At 42.0% G+C, this 12,974-nt stretch overlaps 1 protein-coding gene across 3 annotated transcripts in view; it reads right to left on the bottom strand.

The window, feature by feature from the left end:
* Positions 1-12,188, bottom strand: part of TAFA4 (TAFA chemokine like family member 4) — a 209,587-nt gene extending 197,399 nt beyond the window's left edge. The window contains exon 1 of one of the 3 annotated variants that reach the window (XM_032290432.1): positions 11,779-12,188. The gene's annotated coding sequence lies outside the window, so the exon portion shown is untranslated. The remainder of the gene's footprint in view (positions 1-11,778) is intronic. The other 2 variants (XM_032290431.1, XM_032290434.1) reach the window with 2 other exon arrangements.
* Positions 12,189-12,974: the final 786 nt, after the last annotated feature.

Genomic DNA, 12,974 nt, shown 5'->3' on the forward strand with positions numbered 1-12,974 from the left:
CCTCCTCATGTTTGGATTTCTTTGAAATATAATGTATACTAAATATTTTAAACCTGTTTAAAATAATATAGGCCAAACTCTTCATAGTATCTGCGAAGAGAGAGAAATGGATTGTAGAGAGAGTTAGATGTTATTTTTACTTTTTCTCTAATTTTTTTTTTTTACAACTTGTGTCTTCCCAGCAGGGGTTCTACAAAGTCACTGTGACCTTATATTATGACCAGTGGCATCACTATGATGCAGCTTGAGTAACTGTAATAACACTAACCAGCCATTCCCAGCCAGCAAATAGTACCACCTACACATGCCATGCTCTAGAGTAAATCAAAGACTGTGGTTTTCTAAAAGTAGACATTGTTCTTTAAAAAAAAAAAAAAGGACAATTTTGTTGTCTGGATGCTTCTGCAGTTTAGTCTTCCATAGAAGCTATCTCTAGCAGGGCCCTCGTCTGCCACTCAACTTGGAAGCCTCATCTTCTAACTGCCTAGGGTTGAGTGTTGGGGAGGACAAAGGCCAAAAGGGTCAGCAGCCAACGAGGAGAATTGCAGCATCTTGACAGTTGGGCAGAGACGCCCAACGTGAAAACCTGCTGAGGAGACAGCAGTGACTGATGGGTCCTAAGGAAATGTTAGTACAAACCTAGTCACACGCAACACCCCACTGCCCACAAGAGGGGATCACAATTTCACAAACCAGCTATGTAATTAAAACACAGCTCTGGAGACGGAGGAGGTTAAATGACTCTGACCCAGTCCATCCGCTCTACTTGTTGGTTGCCAATTCTAACCTTCTGACACCCACACATTTCTATAACTCAGGTTATCTCCAAAATATCTCACAAACTTCCAATTTGTTTAAATGAGTGAAGAAAAAAAGGCAAGCTCTCTACATGTGTTTTCATATTCAAAAAATACTTCAGTTTGTAAACTTTTAATTTTTTTAGACAGTGTAAGACAAAGTAAAATCCACTGAAAGCTTTTCATTTAAGCAAACACAGAAGATAATTTATTCCTCCAAGTGGCAGGAGAAAGCAATAAGCCAGGCATCTGTGCAAAAACTTTCCATACCCCCTCAAGTCCTATAACTCTGTCTACAACTCCATCTTCTGTTCCTGACTAAATCTTCAATTATTCCCAGAACGGATGAAATCTTAAATCCACATCAGCTTTTAACATCTGCTGAGTCTTAACTATACAGGAACAAAAACTAAATTCCTGTATGTTACCTGCTGATAGGATTACAATTTAAATCAGACTCAAACGTATACGGAAACAGAAGCCATGTTTTTCCCTGGTACAATGTAGATATCAATCAGATGACGGAAGTTAGCAATAGGTTGGTTACATGCTACATACAGCAAACCTGCCTCAGCATTCATTTAAACAACTATGTAATTCCTACTTTAAAAATTCTCATCTACAGAAAACACATCTTATGCTCTAAAAGAAACTTCAAGATAGTATCAAAATCAGTTTCTCAGACACAACACTCATCCAACTAACATTTAATTTGTACTTTTGGTTCAGTAATTTAAATCAATCTTCTGAATCATACTATTTAGACAAGCTTACCAGCATATTACAAAATGAGAAACTCCCAACCTAATCAAAACAATGTTATTTTAATAAAAATCTATTAAAAATTTTAAACTCTGAAAAATGTATTATCTAAAACAGCGTTATACAAAGTGTAGCCCAAAGTTTGGAAGCATCAGTACCCCATGGGAGCCTGTTGGAAATACAAATTCACAGGCCCCATCCCAGACTTATTGATTCAGAAACTCTAGAGGTGAAGCCAGGGAATCTGTTTTAACAAGGCTTCCAGGTGCTCCAGCATTGGTACAAATAGTAATACTAGGAATGTCAAGAATACTTTAATTTGGGGACTAGTATAGCAAACAAGATGATTATTTAAAATCAATTTTTAAAATCCAACAAAATTCAGAATTTACAGAGGACAAAAAAAAAATGCAATCGGCATAAATCCTATATCCATCTCCCTTGTTTCCTTGCTTCTAAGTAAATGAGGATCATGAAACTTACATATGGATATAGTCAATTGCTTGTAAGTTCATGTCTATTTATGCTATGGTTCAGAAATATTTGCACATCAAACCAGAATCTGAGTGTACACTTGGGATCCTGAGTCTTTTGTAAATGTGAAAAGAGTACATTTGGAATCAAAATGTCTTGAAGAAACAGTTTTCTAGGAATCCTGCCAGTCCTTTTTCTCAGGATGACCTTAACTTTCAGACTTCAGGAATTTTTTCCTTTCCTGATTAATATTCCATAGGATGATTAATATATTTTGTGCATTTGTACATCAGAACAAACTGGCTTGTGACTTTTCCCCTACTACTGAGAGCGCCAGCGCTTGATGCTCCATTGTAAAAGGGTTAACTAACTTGCTAGGACAGTATCAATGGCAGAGCTTACTGGCACTGCCTTCTCCCCCGACTCACCCATGAGGAACGTGGTTCTAAACATTGCCATTTTCCTTTAAAATAACAAAGAAATCTGGCAGATGAACTACACACATCTGACTCAGGATTCCAGGAGTCCCAGCCCTCCCCCACCCCAGGCTTATTTCTGGGTCTTTAGAATCAAATTAGAACACCCTGTCAAACACCTATTTGTGCAAACTTTAATTTCAAGTGTATTTAAATGTCTTCACATCTTGCTATTGCTCATCACATCAAGCAGAGCTGCTTCCACTGTGTAATCACAATAATGAATAAACATGGAGTGCTTAGAAAGGACTAAGACACCACAAAACTGATCAGTTGTTAATTCTGTAAAGTGACTAAACGTGCCTTCCTTTGCAATAACTCCATCAAGCTGTGTTTTGGGTGGGAAGGATGCCCATGTCCTCTGCCTACTGTCTCTGTAAAGCAAAAACGCAATCATCAGTCAGATCCTACCTAAGGCTTATCTTAATCTTGATTGTTTCCTCATATTGTCTCAACCCACCATTCCCTCCCCACCCCAGTGAGAAGCAAAAATTGTCATGGCATTTAAAAAAAACCGTGGGCTGCATGATTACTAATTGCCAAAGGATTTGAGGCAGCACTAATATTAACAGCCTAAATAGCCACAGTGTGTATTTATTGCCTGTTTTTATTTTGATAAAATACCAATTTCACGATAAGCATCTGACCCACAGGAACTCCAAACCTCAATCAAATTCCTTTGTGTGGCAGGATGAGGACTGTTAGAGCTTCTCCTTAGGGTAAACACATTTGTTATTTACATCTTCTCCCCAACCATGCCTGGGCCATATGCATGAGGAGTTTGGCCAACCTTTCTTGAGTTCAAAGATTGAATAATCTACTAAGAGTTTTGTCTCTGGACCACACTGCTTGGGTTCAAATTGCATCTCTGCCACAAACTACCAGTGTGGCTTCCACCCTGCATGCTTCATTTTCCTCATGAAGACACAGAGGGGAGATGATGATTGTGTCTACCTTGTAGGACTTTGGGACGGATTAAATCAGCACAAAACTATGCTTAGTACAATAAAATGGCACAGCCACTATGGAAAAGCAGTATGGTGGTTCCTCAAAAAAATTAAACACAGAATTATCATCTATCCAATCCAGCACCTCCACTTCTGGTATAGGCTCAAACGAACTAAAGGCAGAACTAAAAGCATCTTAAAAAGATGTTTGTATACCAATGTTCATAGCAGCTTGATTTACAATAGCCAAAAGGCGGGAAAAAAAACAAATGTCCATTGACGGACAAATAAAAAATAAAGTGTGAGATACACATGCAACGGATTATTCAGCCTTAAAGGAAATTCTGACACATGCTACAACATGGATGAACCTTGAAGACGTAATGCTAAGTGAGATAAGACAAACACTAAAGAACAAATTATGTATGTCTCCATTTACATGAGGTACCTAGAGGAATGAAATTCAGGGGGACAGGAAGAAGAAAGGTGGTTGTCAGGAACTAGAAGGGGGAAACGGGAAATTAAATGTTTTATGGGTACAGAGTTCAGCTTTGCACCATGAAAAGGGTTCTGTGGATGGAATGAGTGATGGTAGCTTAACAATCGGAATGTACTTAATGCAACTGAAATGCACACTTAAAAATGGTTAAACTGATAAATTTTATGTTATTTTTTTACCAACACTAAAAAACAAAATGCTTAGTATAGTATCCGGCAGCATCCTTACTCAACAATGATAACTATTGTTATTATAATTTTTTGAAAGCTCAACAAGGCAAATATTTAACAAACATTCTCTAATGTAAAAATGGCTAGCATCTAGAAAAAGCTCTCATGAAAGACACTTGCTAAGTAAGGTTCAATCCCATTTAAACATCTCCTTACCCGCTCCCCATTGCCTCTCTCACCCCCATTGGTAGATACTCCTTGACCTTAATGGGGGTGTTTAAATGTTAACCAATGAGGTTTCTAAATCTCCTCAGCTGCATGTCAGCACTTAAGCTTTGAGGTGGGGGAAATTCCACACACAAGGAGAATGAAATCGGTACCAAGGGGCCGACTCACAGCCATCCTCCAGCTTGCTTAATGGAGTTCCCATGCCTCTAAGCAGACCTAGAGTCTGCAAAGAGCAGAACAGGGTGCAAAGAAGATGTGAGTTTTTTATCCTGGGAGGACTGAGCCCATGGTAACCAATTTTATGGCTCTTTTGATTTGTGTCCATGGATATCTGTGTGTGTGCATGTGTGTGCGTGTTGAGAAGGAATTAATTCAAAAATATAGATGAAGAAAGCTGCATCTCTGATGTGAAGCCGAGTTGCATAATCAGTTCTGAAGGCAGAGAAAAGGTAACAGATGTTTACATTACAATCTGGCTCCACTGGAAGAGCTGCCAAATGATTTAAATAGTAACGAAGATACTATTCCAGTAATTTGTTGCCCCAACAATACATACAAAGAAGAATTCATCCCAGTAATTTTTTCTCTGGGTAGCCTTAATTAAACATCCCACTGTACAAAATATTTATGGCTTTCAAACTACTTAAAATCTTAAACTAGACACCATATTAAAAAGTAGAATTGAAGGACTTATTCTAATATTGACATATGAAACTTGATGAATGGTAAGTAGGATGCATCACAAAGAAACTCGAAGTCTCTTTTAACTTTTGGATGTTTTATGACTCATATTAAGATAAATTTTTAGGTAGAATAACATACAGCCATTAAAAAGAATGACATATAGCTCTCTTCACTGATTTGTCAACTTTCTTGGAATAGATCCAGAGCACATTTGGTCTCATGTAAAATGATGACCACAACATAGGCAGTCTCTACAGGCAAGGGACGATGGCCTCCTTCCTTAGCCAGGGGTTCACCAAAAGCCCTCTAATGGGCCTTTGCTGAGTAAACAAAGCAGGACACAGATCATATAATGTATGATCCCCCTTATCCAAAATTGTCAGGTCTAGGCCAGGTGCGGTGGCTCACGCCTGTAATCCTAATACTTTGGGAGGCAGAGGTAGGTGGAACACTTGAGGTCAGGAGTTCAAAACCAGCCTGTCCAACATGGGGAAACCCCATCTCTACTAAATATACAAAAATTAGCCAGGTGTGGTGGTGCACACCTCTACTCCCAGCTACTCAGGAGGCTGAGGCAGGAGAGTCTCTTGAACCCAAGAGAGGGAGGTTGCAGTGAGCTGAGACTGTGCCACTGCACTCCAGCCTGGGTGACAGAGACTCTGTCTCGAAAAAAAAATATATATATATATGTGTGTGTGTGTGTGTGTGTGTGTGTGTGTGTGTGTGTGTGTGTATATATATATATATATATATATATATATAATTATCAGGTCTAAACATATGTGGATTAAAAAAGGAGAGACTTGGAAACAGGTTTACCAAAGTATAAAAAGGAACTCTCTCTAGGTGGCAAAATTGGGTGGGTTTTTTTTTTAACTTTTCTTTTTATATTTTTCTGCAATGTCTGAATTTTTCTACCCCAGGTATGTATCGTTTTCATAAATTAAGAAAAGAAATTTTCAAGACAGAAGTCTAGGGTGATGAAAAGAATCATAGCCTATGCGTCAAGATACTTGGGTTCCCTGACAGAAATAAAGAGCTGGGGACATTGGATAATGTCTCCATTTTTCTCTACTCTGGACCTAAAAAGTATTAGAACAGGGTTTTTCAACCACAGCATTTGTGATATTTTGAATCAAATAATTATTTGCAGCCAGTCGCGGTGGCTTACTCCTATAATCCCAGAACTTTGGGAGGCTGAAATGGGCAGATCACCTGAGGTCAGAAGTTCAAGACCAGAGTGGCCAACATGGTAAAGCCCTGTCTCTACAAAAATACAAAAATTAGCCAGGCATGATGGCAGGTGCCTGCTATCCAAGCTACAGGGGAGTCAGGTGGGAGAATGGCTTGAACCTGGAAGGCGGAGGTTGCAGTGAGCCGGGATTGGGCCATTGCACTCCAGCCTGAGTGATAGCGTTTTGCTCTATCTCAAATAAATAAATAAATAAATCTTTGATGTAGGGGCTGCCCTGTGCATCACAGGATGCTTAGCCAGTATTCCTGGCCTCAACCCATGAGAGACTGCTCTCCCACCCCATCCTGCCCCAAATTGTAACAGCCAAAAAAATGTCTCCAAACATTGCCAAAACTCCTCTGGGGAGCAAACCTGTCCCCACTTTGGAGCAATTTTAAGTTTCCCCTGCAATTCTTGGTCTTTACATTTCTTCTTTGCTGAAAAGCTTTAATTTTTAGAAGCTGTATTTAAAGTCTGTGGTTTTGGGCACAATGATTCCCAGTTTAGTAACTACGGTGTACTGAAGACTCATCAATATTTTCATAACTTATTAAAGAAAAAGACGAACTGGAAATGAAGAAAATCAAAAAATAAAACTATTAATTTTCAGAGAAAACTTTAGAACACATGGCACATACGTGAAACTAAAAGAATCCAAGCAGACACGGTGGTCATTAAAAAAAAGAATAAGTCTAGCTTTTGGCAGTTCCACCTTTTATTAAGGTAACTGAAATACTGTAGAATGTTCTATTACTTTCTAGTTTAAAATGAACTTTTGGCACTAGCAAAGCCAACAGAGTAGTTTGTGTGTACTGCCATATTAAAAACAAATAAACAACAACAAAAAACCTTAGTGTTTTCTCTTTACTTCATAAGAAATACAAGGATAGCCAGGCACAGAGGCTCATGCCTGTAATGTCAACACTTTGAAAGGCTGAGGCAGGAGGGTTGCTGGAGCCCAGGAGTTCAATACCAGCCTGGGGAAATTGCTGAGACTCTGTCTCTACAAAAAATAAATAATTAGCTGGGCATGGTGGCACACCCTGTAGTTTTAGCTACTCAGGAGGCTGAGGCAGAAGGATTGCTTTAGCCCAGGAGGTCAAGTTTGCAGTGAGCTATGATCATAGCACTGCACTCCAGCCTGGGTAACAGACCGAGACCCCATCTCAAAAAAAAGAAACAAATACAACGATATCTTCATATTTTTCCAATAAGGATATTTTACCCTTCTGGACTAACAATACCACAATCTCATAAAAGGAAACAAATTACCCATGTCTTTATTATCTTTCTAAATAGTGTCTTATTTGTCATTAACAACTCCCTAATATTTGATGCTACCATACTTCTGAATTAAAATCATTTATGTTCGTGTTAATGATTTGCTACTGTAAGATCCTGACAGCTTTAAATTAAAAACAACTAAAAAAGATTCAATGTTGCTTTAGATTCATAATTCTGAAAATCAGTAGTTCATCCATGTAGAGAAAGCCATCTAGTAATCAGAAAGCTTCTGTAACATCAAGACTCTACAGCTGGTACATACTAAGTGTTCAATAAATGTAGGGTACCATTGCCATTATTCACAACAATGCCAGAAAATAATGTTATTCCAAATTATCGGCTAGGATTGGCTTTTATAGCAACTAAAAGGCACTAAGTGTGAAGGGGCAGCCTGACACTTAATAGATTAATATTCTGAGTTCTTTCACAAGTAAACCATAAATCATTACCTTAAACTTCCTGACCATCATTTTAACATCCATGTCATTCCATGTGCTCAGTTAGGTTCAAACTGAGTCACCCTACCCAATCCTCTCCCATCACCAGCTTCCCTTTAAGCCTTTTCTTTATAACTCCGGATACCGTGGCAGCACTAGGAACTAACCCAAGCTCGCTGGTGCATACAGCTGTCCAGTCCTTGAGCTGGGCTCAACTAGCACGGTAGTCTAGCAAACTGATGGTGTGAGAGGCCCATGTGTCCCTCCTCTGCAGAGACAGCCAAGGGGAGGGGTCCACCACATCACAGGAATCATTCTCTCCCTGTCTTCATCGGAAAGGGCACTGGGCTAGGAATGAGGACTCACAGATTCAAATCCCAGGTTTTTTAATAACATACTAGATCCAAGGTATGACAACACCTGCTACCCCTGATCTTCTAGAAAGCTGAAATTGAAGGTAATTTCTAGATTTAAAATTCTTTGAGCATTTCCTTAAATCAGATTGCACAATTAAGTTTATGGTTTGTTTTTTAGAGAGACCTTTTGACTGACTGGAGGAAAATGAATTGAACCTGAATAATGACTGTAAAACAGGAAGAATTTCTCTTATTTTTTCAGCAGATATCAAATAGGAAGTCAAGGTCAATTTTATCTTATGAGAGTTGTGTTACAGGAGATCACAAACTGAGTGGGGCATTACGAAGTGCAATGCCACACTACAGCTAAAGGCTCTAAGTCAGGGCTGTCTAGGTTCTGACGTGGCTTTTTAAAATAACATTTTCAAAACAAATAATTATGAAATGATCAGTGTGGCCAAGATCACTCCACCAATCCCTTTGTGGACATCTTTGTCTCCTATTGCCTCAATCCTGAATCTTGTTTCCTGTTGCCTCAGTCCCCAATCCTTGATCGTGAATCTTGACAAATTAGGATAAATACACTCTATGGCCTCCCAACCATTTATGATTGATTGGCTTTGGGACTTAAAGTCATCTTGCTAATCCTGGCTGATGTACAGCCAACACCTGATGAAACGAACACACGTACTCAAATTAGCCCATCACCTACAGGGCTATCTCTAGGACAAAAAAAAAAAAAAAAAAAGCAAAAGATTAGTCCATTTACTATGATGTCTTTACATATTTGTAAAGAATCAGAGCCAGAATACAGGGTGGAAAAACTCCCAAAGAGGAAGAAAGCATAAGGGGGGATATCTACTTATGCAAATTTTAAAGAGATCTATAAAACTACAATCTGAGAATTTTATTATTAAGCTAAGCCTCTTAGTATAGAAATACCCAAAACTCTCCAACTGGGCAGCTAATTGAGGGTTAGAAAGTGCCAAAAAGACTTCCTTCCTTCCCTCCTCATTCATCACAGGCAATATAGAATCCCTTGCTCCATGTGATAATGCGACTTTTGTCAATGCATGTTCAAATCAGATCAAGGATTGGCTGGTGATGATGTCATATCCAAGGGTTAATCCCCAGTGAATGCAGTTTTAATATCATATGCATCAACACACCATTTACATAGCAAAGTATTATATTAAGTGTAACAATAAATGAGTGTGCAGATAAGAGCAGCTACTAGGAAAAGGCTACCTGCCACTGAAAAGGAGGTGGCAGCAGGTAGCAAAGGAGTTTCTATTTCTTTAATTACTAAATAGAACTAGGCCATCAAACAATATACATATCTTAAAAGATCAGAAAATGAATATTGAAATTCAAGTGACCCAGAACATTCTGGAACTGGAGATATAAAAAAGTTTGCCTTCAGTGAAAAATACCCAATAATCAAGCAGAGATATTTGTAGGGATTTTTGTGTGTGTGCTAAGGGAACAAGCAATGCAATTAAAGTCATTCAAAGATAGATCAATTGGCAGCCACTGCTTTTCTGGAGAGGGCAACTTTCTTATCTTTAGCAGGGAAAACTGGCCAAGTCAAATTGTGACTTGAAGGCTTTCATAAATTTTGAAGTGCCAAATGGCAGTTAAGATGGTACTGAGGGAAGAAAGCAGAGTCATGCAAAGCAGAACAATGAGACAGAAGAACTTAAGAAGGAAACCTTGAAATATGGCTTTCTGCTATGAGAATATTGATCAAGAAATGTCCATACATATGAAGAAAGCTTTTTGCACAAATGAGCCATGCCAACTCACTCGGTCATTTTAGGAGGACATAAGTCATCATTAGTCATAATGATTCTGAAAACTGCTCTCACACTACCTGATTAAGGCCTGTATTTCCAATCTAAAGGAAGTGTTGGGCTTTCACACTGATATATGACTATAAACTTAGCAGAAATTCTTCTCACTGTAAAACCCACAGCGGGCTATTGAAGAATTCTTCAAGTCATATATTTGTTCTCAGTGATTGATTGGAAACACTAATTGTATTGCAAAATGGCTGTTCCTAAATTATTTTAGCCTTAAAAAAAAAAAATCCAAGCCCTTCCTGAACTGGACTCAGACACAAAGAAACTGCCCCACCTCTTCCCTCCTTAGCGAGTGTTCTAGAGGGGGCCAAATTAACATGTATGTGATTAGAAAGCGAGGCCATCAGTGTGTACAAGTTTGGGTGTCTGAGTCTGCAGGTGGCAGCTCCGGGTTGTGGTGGACAAGCTTTATGCCAAGGATACTAGAGAAAGGCTTCGAACTCACCCATCCTCACACACGGAGATCGCCTGTCACATCGCATCAACCTTGCTTGTCTCAGAGGGAAGACCATCGAAAAGTTAAAAGCGGAAAGAGTTCAGGAATAAACACGTTTCACCAAAGGGGGGGATGGGCACCAGGCTAGGTCTCGGCGAGTCCGTGAACCCGTGCATGTACATACTGCTTAGCAGCTGATTCATAGCTTGACTAAGGCGCCGTGGAGCCGCTAAACGTTCAATGATGCTGATTCAAGAAGAAAGCGCACCAGCGGCCCTGTATCTAGCTTGAGCAGCTTCCCCAGGTGTAGGAGATCAAGCTTTCCAGTTCAAATTCTCCCCCGAGCTCCTTCCTTAGGGTCGAAGATGCCCTCTCTTCTGGGAGCAGATTGACAGGGCAAAGAGGGGAAAGGAGCCAAAGAAAGGTAGAGATGCCCCTTTGGTGGGCAAATCTTAGATGCCTCGCGCGGAAAGAGACTCAACTTCCAGACCCGCTCCAGTTCTCCCTTTGGGCGGGAAGCTTTGCGCTCCCAGCTGAAAAAGGCGTCCCGAGCGTTCATGGAGCCCTTCCAGCAAGGTCCTCGCAACCGGAGCTTCGTGGGGGACGGGGTGGGGAACGCTGACCTGTTCCCACCTGCTGGCTCTTAAAAGGATCCTAGCTCAGATTAAAGAGATGAAGCGCTAAGGTTGGCTGGTCCAGAAAAGAGCTCAAGGCGCGTTCACCACCCCCCTCCTCGTACCAATTCGTCGAGTGGCCTCCTCCGCACCCGCAGAGCAAGCCCGGGGGTTCTGTCAGACACAAACCCCAAAACTAGAAGCGGCCGCTGCCCCTCTCCAGCCACACGTCCGTACTTCGGAGCGCAGCTTCCAACTTCGGGTTGCAAGCCGAGCTCAGCACAGGCAGCCGTCCCAGCGCCCCACAGAGCCGGGACGAGCGGAGCCGCACAGAGCAAAGTCGACACCAGCCCACAAGACAGCACCTAAATACAGGGTCCAAATCCACCCCCATCCCATCCTCTCGCCCCTCCTTATCCCGTCCAACCCTTCTTACTGGTCTAGAGCCGGCAGCCAGGTCGGACCCGCGCGTCCGCAACTAGGCACGGATCGCCCCGCCGGAGCCCAAGGACGCTCACCTTGCCGCCTTCCCGCGGGCCCCGCCCGGAGCGGCCCATCACCTCCGCAGCCTCGCCAGAAGGAAAGTTCCCACGCCTCTCCCAAGAGAAGCCCGAAGGTGCCGCGGAAGAAGCACTGACTGCGAAGAGGCGGCTGATGCTGGACTCCCGACGTTCGACAGCAGCCGCGCGCGCAGTGGGCGCGCCACGTCCAGGGCTGCGCGCTGCTAGCAGAGCAGAGCCAAGCCCAGCTAGCGCGCTGGCCAGGAGGGGCCGGGCCCGCCGCGGGCCGCGCTGATTGGCAGGGCCGGTCGGCTGCTCCTGCCCCTGCCTGGCCCCGCGGTCCACGTGGGCCGGCCCTCTCCCGCCCCGCACCCCTGCTCTGCCGGCACGCCCCCACTGCCGGCCTCCTGGCGCCTCTCCCGAGCGCCTCGCTGTGGCCACCACTCCGCAGGTGATGAGCAAAAGGTATTCTTCCTGAATACCTGAGAGTCGCTTTGAGCTCAGCATAAGGGAGAGGAATTCAGAGTTCGGCTCCCAGTCAAAACCGTTCCCCACGCAGGACCCAAAGCAGTTTGCAAGCAGGATTTCCCAGCCACCCTGTGCTGTAGCACATTCATGAACTAATCTGGCTTTGCGTGTAATGCGCTTGTATGAGAGAGGAGAAAACTCGGTCCACATGTCAATACCTGAATACATTTCTTATTTTAAAATGTATAAAAATACAACTAAGACTTCTCTGACTCCCTCCTCCCACCCCACCCCCAGCCATGCCCTCCACTCTTCCGCAAGTGAAAGTAACTGATCATCAGTGACACTTAATGGTATTCATTTTACTGGGATTACTTCATCTGATCTCCATTTTATAGATGAGAAAACTGAAGCACAGAGAAGTTAAATCGTTTACTGAAGATTGTGCAGGTAATTACTATATCCATGCTCTTTAGTTTTCAAAGCATGGATCCGTAGAGCCGTCCCCTTAAAACACGTTAGAACTGCAGATTTTCAGGCCCACCCAGAAGCAGAATCTTCATTTTAACAAGATCCCCAAGTGGCTGGTACATGCATAAAGTTGGAAAGTGTTGCTCTGTACCACTACGCTGTTCACTCTCATTGGCTTGGCTTATCATCTGGACCTTTTACTCTGCATTGACCTATAGTTATGTGCCATTCTGCTTCCGCTACACTCCAAAGTATATTTGCCCTTCTCTGAATCT

This window comes from Sapajus apella, unplaced genomic scaffold, assembly GCF_009761245.1.
Source record: "Sapajus apella isolate SASKATOON/1434 unplaced genomic scaffold, GSC_monkey_1.0 scaffold23, whole genome shotgun sequence".
Lineage (NCBI taxonomy): Eukaryota > Metazoa > Chordata > Mammalia > Primates > Cebidae > Sapajus > Sapajus apella.